Source organism: Dipteris shenzhenensis, chromosome 19 (genome assembly GCF_047967505.1).
Source record: "Dipteris shenzhenensis isolate YYH24624 ecotype China chromosome 19, Dip_SZ_1.0, whole genome shotgun sequence".
Lineage (NCBI taxonomy): Eukaryota > Viridiplantae > Streptophyta > Polypodiopsida > Gleicheniales > Dipteridaceae > Dipteris > Dipteris shenzhenensis.
In genome coordinates, this window is record NC_141614.1 from 49,585,111 (window position 1) to 49,597,752 (window position 12,642).

Genomic DNA, 12,642 nt, shown 5'->3' on the forward strand with positions numbered 1-12,642 from the left:
ATGGCCTACTTCCATGAAGATATAATCCTTGACTAGGATCTGGACATTCTCACATTTTTCTACCACCGAATTGTCTACAATTTTATGGCATGGATGAGAGTGTTGTAGGACTCCTTAGTCTTCACTAATGATACATCTATGTGGGATGGCATGGATGAGAGTGTTGCAAGGCTCCTTAGTCTTCACTAATGATACATATATGCTTGAACTTATCAAGCCAACTGCCTTAGTAGACCTCCCTTGCAACCCTTGCATTCTATGCCGAAGTTTAGAATGGATGTAAGGATATGGCCAAAGTGATGTCGAATTCATTTTCATCCACCTTTTTCGGGCCGAAAGTGAATGGTATCTGAGGGGCCTAACCGACCCTTGTAGAGGTGAGGAACTAGCTCATTGGTTGAGAACCAATTCTCTTTCTCCCACCTTTTTAGCTCTTCAAAATGTTAAGATTACTCTGGCCAATCTAGAAACCAGGTTAAAGATTGTTGATAGAAGAAGGAATTGGTACTTTACCAACCATGAGGAAGGTATAGCGGGGACTGTAGAAGGAATCTTGTCTCAATATAACAATGGAGTAAATGTGATAGTAGACACCCAAATAGATGGCTCTCACTGCAATGTGTAATTAAGAGGTAGGTTTTTTTATGATATCCATTTATGCCTTCAACAGCACTCATGACAGAATATCTATGCCTTAGGTGACTTCAATATGGTGAAAAACATAGGATGGATGGTCAAGAAAGGTTATTGTGATCAAAGGTGGGGAATTGGCTCCAAGATACCCTGTAATTAGTGGACACTAATGTTGGTGGTGATTTCACTTGGTGCAATAATTAGATAGGAGAAGTCAAGAGAGAAGCTAGGATTGTGACAGATGTTATGCTTCCCAGGACCTAATTGGAAAAATTCTCTCATTCAAAACTTAGGTGTCCTCTCTCTCATTGTCAGATCATAAGCCTGCTTGCTTCAAGTGTGACTTTGGGATGGGTCATAAGTCCAAGTCTCTTCTCTTTAAAGAGTAATTAAGAGAGGTTCAAAGCTATTTGGATAGAATCTTTTGCTGATAACATATCTGTTGCTCTTTCTTGGTCAACTACAATTCAATTGACTCAAAATTTCCCCAAACTTGCTAGGAAAAATAGAGCCAAAATCAGGGCCAAGCGGATGGATAGAATATTGGTAATCTAGAGGCTCTTGCTAGACAAGGATGTTTTAATGCTTAAGCTTACTAGATAAGAACCAAGGTTGATCTCAAAAAGAAGGAACAAATAATTCTAATGATTCCAAAATTTATTTTAGAGATTGGTGGGCTGGTAAGCTGGATAGACCCACTAAAGAAACCTTCAAACTAATTGGAAGAAAGATTGATAATGATGAGGAGGTGCCCCTTTTATAGAGAGGAGATGACTCTCTAGTAAGCAGTCAGGTAAAGAATGTTGATCTCATTCAGCAACATCTTCAAAACCTTCTCTCCTCCACTATCATCCCTAATGATGAGGTTCAAAGAGAAAGGAAGATTTGTCAATATGTTAGAGAGAAAACTATCCTAAATTTTGATGATTTCTTTCTTGGGAGACCCTTGACCATTGAAGGGCTCAAAGAGGATGTTATGGTCATGGATGATGCTAGGATCCTAGGGGAGGATGGCTTACCCATTGAATTCTATAAAGCCTTTTCGGAAGTTGTGGGCCCTTACCTTCTACTTCTCTAGTAAGAGAGTGTTAGAGACAAGGCTCTCCCTAGTCATACTAATGGAGGTCTCATTAAGCTCATCCCCAAAGATGGACCAAAAAATGACCTAAAAAATTGAAGATCCCTCACTATGTTGAACTTCATCTACAAATCTTTGATAAAGTCCTCTCCCTCAAGATTCAGAGGAGAATGGACACTTGAATTTTACAAGAGCAGAAAGGGTTCATAAAAGGAAGGCACTTGTTAGAGGCCATCATTAACATCTGGGAGGGGTGTGAATATGCTAAGGAGACCAACTAGGACATTTGCTTTCTCAAATTTAATTTTGACAAGGCTTGTGATAGGTTGGAATGGGATTTCCTCATCCATTCTTTGCAAGGCACGGGACTTGGTCCTATTTTTGTTTCTTATGTGAGCCTTCTTTTAACAAATTCCCTAGCTAAACTCTGCATTAATAGTGAAATGAGTAAATCTTTCATCATCAAGAGGTCAATAAGACAAGGATGTCCATTGGATCCTTTACTCTTTGCCACTGCTACTGACTCCTTAGGTTGGCTTATTAAAGGTCAGGCTAAAGAAGGTGCAATCAGAGGAATAGAGCTTCCTACTGGTAAATTGTTGGTGTGTCTATAGTTTGCAAATGACACTAATCTCAGACCAAGAGACACTGTTTAGGATATTCAGAGAGTAATGAGCTACCTTGAGGTTTTTTGCAAAGATTTTGTTATGAATTGCAAACCTCAAGATACCCAAAGGAACTATTTTCAAGCTGCTTGGCATTCCTATGGGTTTTGACATCTCAATGAAGCATATATGGGACTAGGGTTCTAAAAGAAATTGGATAAATGGAGAGGGCTAATCTTGAGTAGGAAGAAGATTTGTGCTAAATCATTGCAGCTATCCTATTTCAATTTTTTATCTCTCTTATTTTTTATCTCTCTTGTTGGGCCCCCTCAAATACAAACTTAGATAGATTCATTAGACTATGTAGATCTTTTTGTGGGGAAGGGAATCCATAATTTCCAAGGTCATATGGTATTTTTTTTAAGACGAAGGTGGATTGGGGGTTACTGATATTGAACAAGAAGTTAGGAAACTTTTTGCTTCTTGGGTAATAAAAGCCATCCTTAACCCCCCAAAGTGACTCGACTCATCTTTTACTCAGAAGTCTGAGCCTACTAAGACCCTATAGAGCTCCTAGGTGGAAGAATGACCCTATTCTATCATCCCTGTGCAACCTTGAGCCTTGAAAGGCTTAGGGGAATCCTATGTGACAATCCATCTCCGTGCTACTTTTCTTACTTCTACTATAGGCCTCACTCACCTTCAATAGAGATCAACCTATTGCACCTTAATGAACAAATGTTGTTCCACTATGCTGGGGCTGCTCTACTAGTCCATCTATTTTGCTGGACCCTTTACTGGAGGTTATTTTGGTCCCTCCACTAGATCTGTTGCTGTTGCTTGACATTATATTGACCCTCTTTTGGACCATTTGGTGGATACTCTGGTTTCTCTTCTAGACCTATTGTTGGACCCTCTACTGGACCCTCTATTAGACCTACTGTTGGACCCTCTATAGTACCCTCTAATGGACTCTTTGCTGGACCCTCCACTAGATGTTGTGCTAGACCCTCTGCTAGATCTATTGATGGATGCCTTGATAGTCTCACTTATCAGCCTACTAGTCAATTTCTGGGACTACATGGTGTACACCCTGCTGACAAAAAATAGTAGCCCCAAGTCAATGAGGTTTTTTCTACTACTTTTTCTTATGTTCTCATAGATATGTGATCTGCCACTTTTTCTTCTCCCCTTGGGGGATGGGATTTCTATGTATTCAAGGCTTTGTAAAGACGAGTCTTTTGATATAAAATAATATAAATAGTTTTTTTTGCTAAAAAATAAACTAGTCGATAAAATCTCAAGAATGTAAGTTAGACTTGTTGCATTCTAGCCAGTGGTGATTTGCAACATAGTTTTTTGCACAATGCCTACATGGGGGTTTATAGATGCCAGGTTTTGGTTTTTGATTTAGTGCTAGACTCTCAGCTCCATTTTTGTTTGAGTTTTTGAGTTTTTGGGATCTATAGCTATTAGTGTAGCACTCAACAAGGAGCCTAGCATGCCCTTGCTTCAGCCCTTTGAGGCTTGTATGAGGTTCCACTACTTTTTGATGTACTTTGTCCCATATGCCCATGAGGCCTTCCACGGATGTTAATATATCTTTCTTTCCTTCCTTCCTTTATGCTCTGTGTGTGTGTGTGTAGGCCTGTGTGTGCATGCATGCAAGCATGTGTGTGTGTATGTGTGCATACGCACGAGTGCTCACATGTGCATGTGTAGTACGCATGTGTCCATGTGTGTGCCATGCACACTTGCACACACACGCATGCAGTGTCCATGTGTCCATATGTGTGCATGTGTGTTTGTGTCTTGTTTATGTTTGCCTCCTATGTGCATACGTGCATGTGCATGCATGCAGGTCAATATGTGCGCATGCACACACGTGTGTGTGTGTGTGTGTTTAGATTAAAAAGTCCCATCAATAATTGAGCCATACAATTAATTCCATCAATTGGATAAAAAGTTAAAAAAGAAAAACATATAAGGAAAAAATGTTTGAGACATCTAAGTTGAAAAATGCAACTAGAGTTTGCAAAAATTTCAATAAAATTAAGAATTTTTAATAATATTGAGTTTGACAAACATAATATTGAAAAGAGATTGAAAAAAGATGTCGAATCCTCAGGCAGTCCAGGTTCCGAGGTCGAGGTCCACTTACTTGCCACCATCCAAACAAACTAGGTGTTAGAACATCATAGCTACATTTGGGTAGACAAGTAATGCCTGTTTTCCGTAGCTTGTTATCGCTTTACCTAGGAATATAGACAACCATATGGATTCTTAGATAATTAAAAAAAACAATTTAGCCACAAGTGAAGTTTAAGTCACAAGTGGAGTAAGGAGCGAATGAGTGCATGGGTTAAGAAGGGATTAGAGGAGGTATGGGACGATTAGTGGGCTTGGTATGTGGGGTGGTTAAAAAGAAAGTTTGAAGGGAAAATTTCATGGGGTACATAAAAGAATAATTCATAGTTAGGGAAGTATACATGTGTGCATGTGTGTGTGTGTGTTCATGTGTAAAGAAATAAGTGTCTGTGTGTGTGTGTGATACATTTACTAATCAATTTTTTATATTTTTTTTGTGTGTGTGTGTATGTGTGTGTGTCCCACCCCCAACCCAGAGGGTAAGACCACATGGTGGGGAGTAAGCCCACCATGTGGAACTTACTCCCCACCTACTGATAATAAGTGAATAAAAGTGGACTTGTATGATAAGTGTCAAAATGTAGTAAATGTGTAAACCACTTCTACAAAATAGATATAAAAGTTAGTAAAAAATAAGGTGGATCACAACATGACTAGGGATTATCCATGCTAAAGAATTATCCAATGGATGTGAATCAATTGTATGGCACTAGCCTGGCTAGTTGGAAAATCAAAGTGTGTGTTTAGATTAAAAGTCCCATCAATAATTGAGCCATACAATTAATTCCATCAATTGGATAAAAAGTTGAAAAAGGAAAACATATAAGGAAAAATTGTTTGAGACATCTAAGTCGAAAATTTTCGATCAAATTAAGAATTTTAATAATATTGAGTTTGACAAACATAATATTGAAAAAAGATGTCGAATCCTCAAGCAGTAGTCTAGGTTCTGGGGTCGGGGTCCACTTACCTGCCACCATTCAAACAAACTAGGTGTTAAAACATCATAGTTACATTTGCGTAGACAAGCAATGCCTATTTTCCCCAGCTTGTTATTCCTCCTCCCTCCTCCTCCTCCCTTCTCCCCCCTCTCCTCCCTCCTCCTCCCTTCTCCTCCCTCCTCCTCCCTTCTCCACCCTCTCCTCCTCCCTTCTCCACCTCCTCCTCCTCCTCCCTGCTCTCACACCTTCTTCATCTCCCACTCCTATGCTCCCCCTAAACCCTTAGTCCCTCAACCCTTGACCTCCATGTTCTATGAGGGAGACAAGTTCTTTGCTATGTACTCTACCTTGAACCTTGGATCCTCCTTCTAACCCTTAATTTAACCCTTCTAGACCCTAGAGCTTGTTCTAAACCTTGGAAACTACTTCTGAACCCTCAACCTCCCTCTAACCCTTAAAACTCCTCCTAAACCCTTCAACCCCCAATGAAGGCAAAATCCTTCATTACCACAATCATGATGGTGCACGTTCCTTTCACACATGCATGCACTATGTTTGCTTATGACATATAAGCCTACGTCTCTCATCGGAATACAACCCGAGGTCTGTAGGTGACAAAAAGCCTCGGAACTCTGCATACTAAGATTACCCTGCTCTTCCTACGAAAACCATGGGAAAGAGCCAAAAACACTATAGCCCCTCCTAGGGAAGTGTACTTATATAGAGAACAAGTCCCACTAGCAAGTAGATTGCCTAAATGGCAAGCGGATTACCCCTAAAATGCCTAAAAGTGGTGAGCAGATGGCAAGAAGTTCCCTCTCTACTCTCTAAGTTCTATCTCCTCTCTCATCTCTCTTCTTTGAATCCCACCTCAATCCCCTCTCTCTACCTACACTAAATCATCTAGTGTTGGTTTGTCATCCCAATAACTCTCTCTCTCTCTCTCTCTCTCTCTCTCTCTCTCCAGCTTTGCCTCTTGTCTTATGCAACTTTGTGGTTCTCTCCCTTTCATCTTTGGGGCCTCTCTCATTGCAATAATTCAAGAATTAATTCACAAATAGTCCAAGCTCAACAATCAGCTCGAAAGTTTATCGACGAACATCCTCCTTCCCGACCTCTTGATAGGGCCTTTTGCTCAATGAAATCGCTCACACCCTAGCCAGAGGAGGTCCTCTCTACCATATGGCTTTGATACCAATTGTTGGTAATTGCATGCATGCAAAGATTTTTGGTAGCACATGAAATGATGTTTCCCTTATGAAGATGAACAATATCACAAAAGCTACTTCACCTCCCACAAGAAATTCTTAAGAACTTCACAACATGCTTTGATGGAGTCCTTTCAAATAATCACATGCATTATAAAATGGCAGCAATGACCAAATCTTCCTCCATAGTTCACACCACTCGTTCATGTATTCAAACTCACAAAAATAAACTGCAACAAAAGGAATGGACCAACATCAATATATTAATGTCAACAAAGACTCATAGCATGAACTAATAGGTAGCAGCACACCCCTATTGGGTTTGTACTTGCATACATGGACAAGATTGAGTGCCCTACTAGCTATGCATAAGCAGCTGCTCTTCTGCTACAAGAAACTAGAACACTGATTGTCGACTCTCATGGAGTCAAATGGACAAAGAGGAGGAGTTCCTTCACTGCCTAGCACTATGTAGAATTCTCAAGGAGTCGAGCTGGTCACACTACAAGAAACCCCGCCATGTGCTACATCTCCTTCATGCATAGTGAGAGTGCTCTCAACGGAATCAAGAACGGAAGAGGAAGAGAGAGAAACAGAGAGTCACACAAGTTTTGGTGGGTGCAGAACACCCTAATCTTCTTTTTCATTCATTTATATATGTGTTTGAGTATTGTACATAACCGGGGTAAAGGCACAATGACCTTTAACCCCCACAACCTCCCACTTAAAGGACAATGTGCCTTTAAGGGAGAACAACCAGTGAGCATACTATCCAATGCCCATCAATACATGACAATACTCAAACCGCTAACTAGGTAGACTCTTCGTCAGCATATCTGCAGGGTTATCATCTGTATGAACCTTGACAAGCTCTATGCACTTGTCCTCAAGTACCTCCCTAATGAAATGGTACCTGACCTCAATGTGTTTGGTCTTTGCATAAAAGACCGGATTCTGTGCTAGCTGAATAGCACTCATGGAATCACTATGCAATGTCGGTACACCTGTATGAATCCCCAAATCTCCCACTAGCCGATCAAGCCATATAGCCTCCTTGCAACCCTCTGTGGCTACAACATTCTCAGCCTCTGTGGTAGACAAAGCAATGCACTTTTGTGCACGAGACATCCATGGCACTGCACCACCTGCAAAGGTGAACACATAACCAGAAGTGGATTCCTACTATCCACATGCCCTACATAGTCTGAATCTGTGTACCCAAGTCCACGCATGTCTCCTCTACCAAAGCAGATGCACATCTCCTTGGTACCCTTCATGTACCTCATGATGCACTTAACTGCCTCCCAATGCCTCTTTCCTAGATTAGCCATATACCAACTAACAACTCCCACTGCAAATGCAATGTCTGGTCTAGTAGCTATCATAGCATACATAAGACTCCCAACTGCTGATGCATAAGGAACCTTGGCCATCATGGCCCTTTCCTCATCTGATTTGGGACTATCTGTATGACTGAGTTTCACATATGGAGGCAATGGAGTACTCACTGCCTTCCCCCCCTCCATATTGAAACACTGCAATACTTTTGTAACATACTCTTTTTGTGAAAGCCAAAGGAGTTTCCTACTTTGATCACACGTGATGCGCATACCAAGAATATGACCTGCAAGTCCCAAATCCTTCATATCAAAGGCCTCATGCAACTTGGCCTTTAATGCATCTAGCTCATAAGTATTCTTGCTAGCCAATAGCATATCATCCACATATAGTGCCAAGATTATCAGGCTATTATCCTTAGCCCTTTTCGTGTAGAGGCAGTGATCAATTTCACTCCTTCTAAAACGCTAGGACCGAATAAAAGCATCAAACTTCTGATACCATTTTCTAGGTGCTTGCTTAAGACCATAGAGACTCTTCTTTAGCTTGCAAACTAAATGCTCTTTGCCCTTTTCTTCAAAGCCTTCTGGCTACACCATGTAAATTTCCTCATGCAAATCCCCATGCAAGAAAGCTATCTTGATATCCATCTGCATAAGCTCCATATCCTCTGATGCCACTAGTCCAAGCATGCATCTAAGTGTGGTCATATTCACAACCGGAGAGAATATCTCATCAAAGTCCACACCCTTCTCTTGCTTGAACCCTTTAGCGACCAAACGGGCCTTGTACCTAGGCACATCATCACCTCTGACCTTCATTTTGTAGACCCAGTTACATGGCAATGCTTTCTTTCCATGTGGCAAAGAAACCAAGTCCCAAGTCTTGTTCTTCATAAGTGAACTCATCTCTGATTGCATAGCATACTCCCACTTGCATTGATCCTCGCGCATCATAGCCTCTCTATAGCAAGAAGGCTCCCTGCAATTAGTAAGCATCACATAGTCTACCTCTGGAACAAATTGCCTTAGTCTCCACATCAAAATTCATCTTCTGAGCCTGAAGCTCGCTGAAAATAATATTGAATTCATTCAAGTGAGAAGCAATGGAGACCCCTTCCTTCATCTGCAGCTCAAACAACCTCTTCATGAGGTAAACTTTATTAGAGGCAGTTTCCTTTTCATAAGTGGCACACAGTTTCTTCCACAAATCTTCTGTAGTCTGCTCATTTACTACTATGAAATAAACTGACTCTGCAAGATGAAGTCTAATAGTAGATTTTGCTAATGCATCCAACTCATTCCAATCATCCTCAAACATATTTGCAGGGTTAGCTTCAATCCCTGCCAAGGGTTTAATCTGCTTCTTTTGAATAAGCACATCCCTTATTTGTTCTTCCCACAAAGAAAAGTTTGTCCCATCAAAGTTTTTAATGCTAAAAAAACTCCTTTTCAGACATGGAAGAGGATGCCATGATGCAAATGAAGCAAAAATCCCAAATGCTAGTGCCTTCAAGAGAGAATCACACCAAATACCAAGTGCACCCAAATGTGTATGCCACAATAGAGTGAAATATCACCAAAACTCATGTCTCAAAGCATCTGACTCATGTGCATATACTATGCATCCATATGAGCAAATCTGGCCCAAAAGAAAATGCAATCTGCAATGGCAATCCAAAATGCCAATAAGTGCCAAATGACTCAAGCATAAACACCGTCCACTGCATATGCATTAATAATATCTCATCCAAGAGAGCATAGCACTATCAGTGCATCACTTGCAATGTGTCAAAGCTATCCCTCAGCATAAAATAGCATCCATGTGCAAAGCGTCCATAAAAATAGCATCCCGCAAGGCAATTTGGGCCTATCAACGCATCCAATAAGGACCGCAATGCATCCAAATGGCCTATAAATCATCCACTACAACCCAATGCACACCACAAATGAGTGCACACTGCTCAAATTGCAACCAGAGTGATCTGCATAAGGTATGCTCAAGAAATCGTAGTCCCACGGTGATGAACGCTACTGAAAATAAAACCTAAGATGCCTCAAAACATGGGCGCCATTGCATAATCGAACTCAGCAAGAAAATCTGCAAATATCTCTCTTTTGTCGGAACTCCAAAATCCCAACCGATGAGTGAGAAATGGGAGTCAACACTTATCCACTACCATGTGGCATAAATCTAAGGTTTCAAAACCTTAGAATGAAAAATGCATAACAGAGAGACGTAATCGAATACATGGAGATCTATAACTCTAAAAATCCTCCACCGAATTGCGTAAGAACTAACAAATAGGGGTTTTTTGGCGTCCGGAATGCAATGGGACAGACGGTTTTGGAAACCGTGGTCTCAATCACTGGGTCTAACACACGGACTGAAAAATGGTTTTGGAAATAGAGCTATTTGTAAACTCCACCGGAGTGTGAATGATGAGCAACATAGAAGTTTTAGGACCTCTTGAGTCCACCAGAACTGACAGATTTGCAAATGGTTGCTCCAAACTTGAGTTCCAACACCCGGGCAAAAAAACGTAAAAACTGACACAGTGAGTCAGAAATCCAGTGAAATGATCCCACATTCAAGAATGAAGGTGCTTCCAAGCTCCCAAAGTGAAGTGGACACCAACAGCAAGCAATAGTTGCCTCTACAAGTCAATACGGAGTCTCTGTCATCGAACGGAATAGGGAAAAGCTCAAAAAACGACTTTTTCTTTGAAAAACACTTAACAGGCTCTCAAAACCACTTCGCAAAACCAAAGTGACTTTTCCAAAGGTTCCTCCAAGGTCTCTACACACTCAGATGCAAGTAAAGTCACCCACAAAGCTTCCCACAGAGCTTCTCCTTCCTCCCATAGAGCTGCTGAGCTTCAAGCATTCACGCACGCTCAGCTAGATCACCCGGGCTCTGATACGAGTTGAGAGTGCTCTCAACGGAAGCAAGAACGGAAGAGGGAGAGAGAGAAACAAAGAGCCACACAAGTTTTGGTGGGTGCAGAACACCCTAATCTTCTTTTTCATCCATTTATATATGTGTTTGAGTATTGTACATAACCGAGGTAAAGGCATAGTGACCTTTAACCCCCACACATAGGCCAGCCATCTTGCCAACCAATCAACATTCGCCTACTTGCATGGTATGGCTACAAATGGCACTAATGGCAGGTTATGGGGTGACTCAATAATATTGTATTGGATCGCAAAAGTGCTTAATATAAACATTACTATTTGGTCTAGCTCAATAGCCTACCATTTTTGAAGTACACGTCCAAAAATTCTTATACATGTAATCTTGTATACTATGATACATTTCAGAATAATGGTCACTATGAACCTATTGTGGACATAGATGCTATACAAGAATACAATCATCTCAAAAGTATCCATAAAAATTCCAAGCCACCAAGTATTTATGAAAATGGGATGAATCAAGCACAAGATAAAAGAATCTGTACATCATGGAACAATGATGTGAATAATGATTTAATCTCTTTATTTCGACAAAACCAACAATTATCCAAGTTACAAGTATGCTCAATGTTTTTAAAATAACACCCACAATTAAGCACAACACCCTACTGTGCAGTTAAACACTTACAATATATACTTTAAAAAGAGAAAAAACTTGCAAACATAGAATCTTTAAAGCAAAAAAAAATCCAAGAAACATGTATTGAAAAACTTGAACCTTGGCTTGATATCATTCATGACTGTGACCAACATGTTGTTATGAATTACCTGAAGAAGATTTTAGATTGTCCTATACATGCTTGCTTTTGCTGCAAATGGTTGTCGTTTGCTTTTCAATTAAAAGAGCGTTCCTCAAAAGGAATAGATTTCCTTGAACCTGAATTGCAAATACAACTGACATGTAGAAAAAAAGAAGACGCAAGAATTTGCACTGAATGCTACAAGCAAACCCAAAAAGACAAAATACCAAAATATGCATCACCATACTATATCCAAATGCAAAGAGAATTGCCAAAAATCTCAAAGTTGAGCGAACTAGAAGAAATACTAGTCGCTCCTCAAAACACATTTGGCCAAATACACCAATTTTTGAACTACAAGCAATACTAACTGAAAGGTAGTATTATTAATGTGCTTACAAATACCAATATCATGCAAACTGTACTTCCACAACCAATAGAACATACTATTAGATATCAATGCTCCACTCTCGTGTAACTACGCGGGAACTAGCTAACTCTACTTGTAAGCCCCCTATATGAGGAGGAGGCATTTGAATAGCTAGGTTATCTGGTAGGTCCTGGTTTGGACACCAGATGGGGGCCATGTGTGGCCTGATGGCTGGACGGCTTCAAATAGAGTTGGCACACTACCAACTAGGCTACATGCAAGTGCAGGAAGGCATCCCATGACTGACACTGAGGGTAGATGGAGCATTTCTCGGGGTAACCCATTCTCGGGTTGCGGGGTCCGTTTGGAGCCCCAGATGATCTTGGATGGCTCTGGGTTGAACGTAGTCTGTAGGTCAATTTCTCTATTCTATGCCACGGTTCTAACGTGTGGTCGGTGGCCTACCAACCTCCAGTCGACCGTTTTGGGCCGACTGGGTTGGTCTCCCAATTGGCTCTAACCGACTACGACTGCTGGCTATATAAGAGCAAGCCCATGAAGCCCATCATCATCACTGGCTACAGAAACCCTGATTCCTTAGCA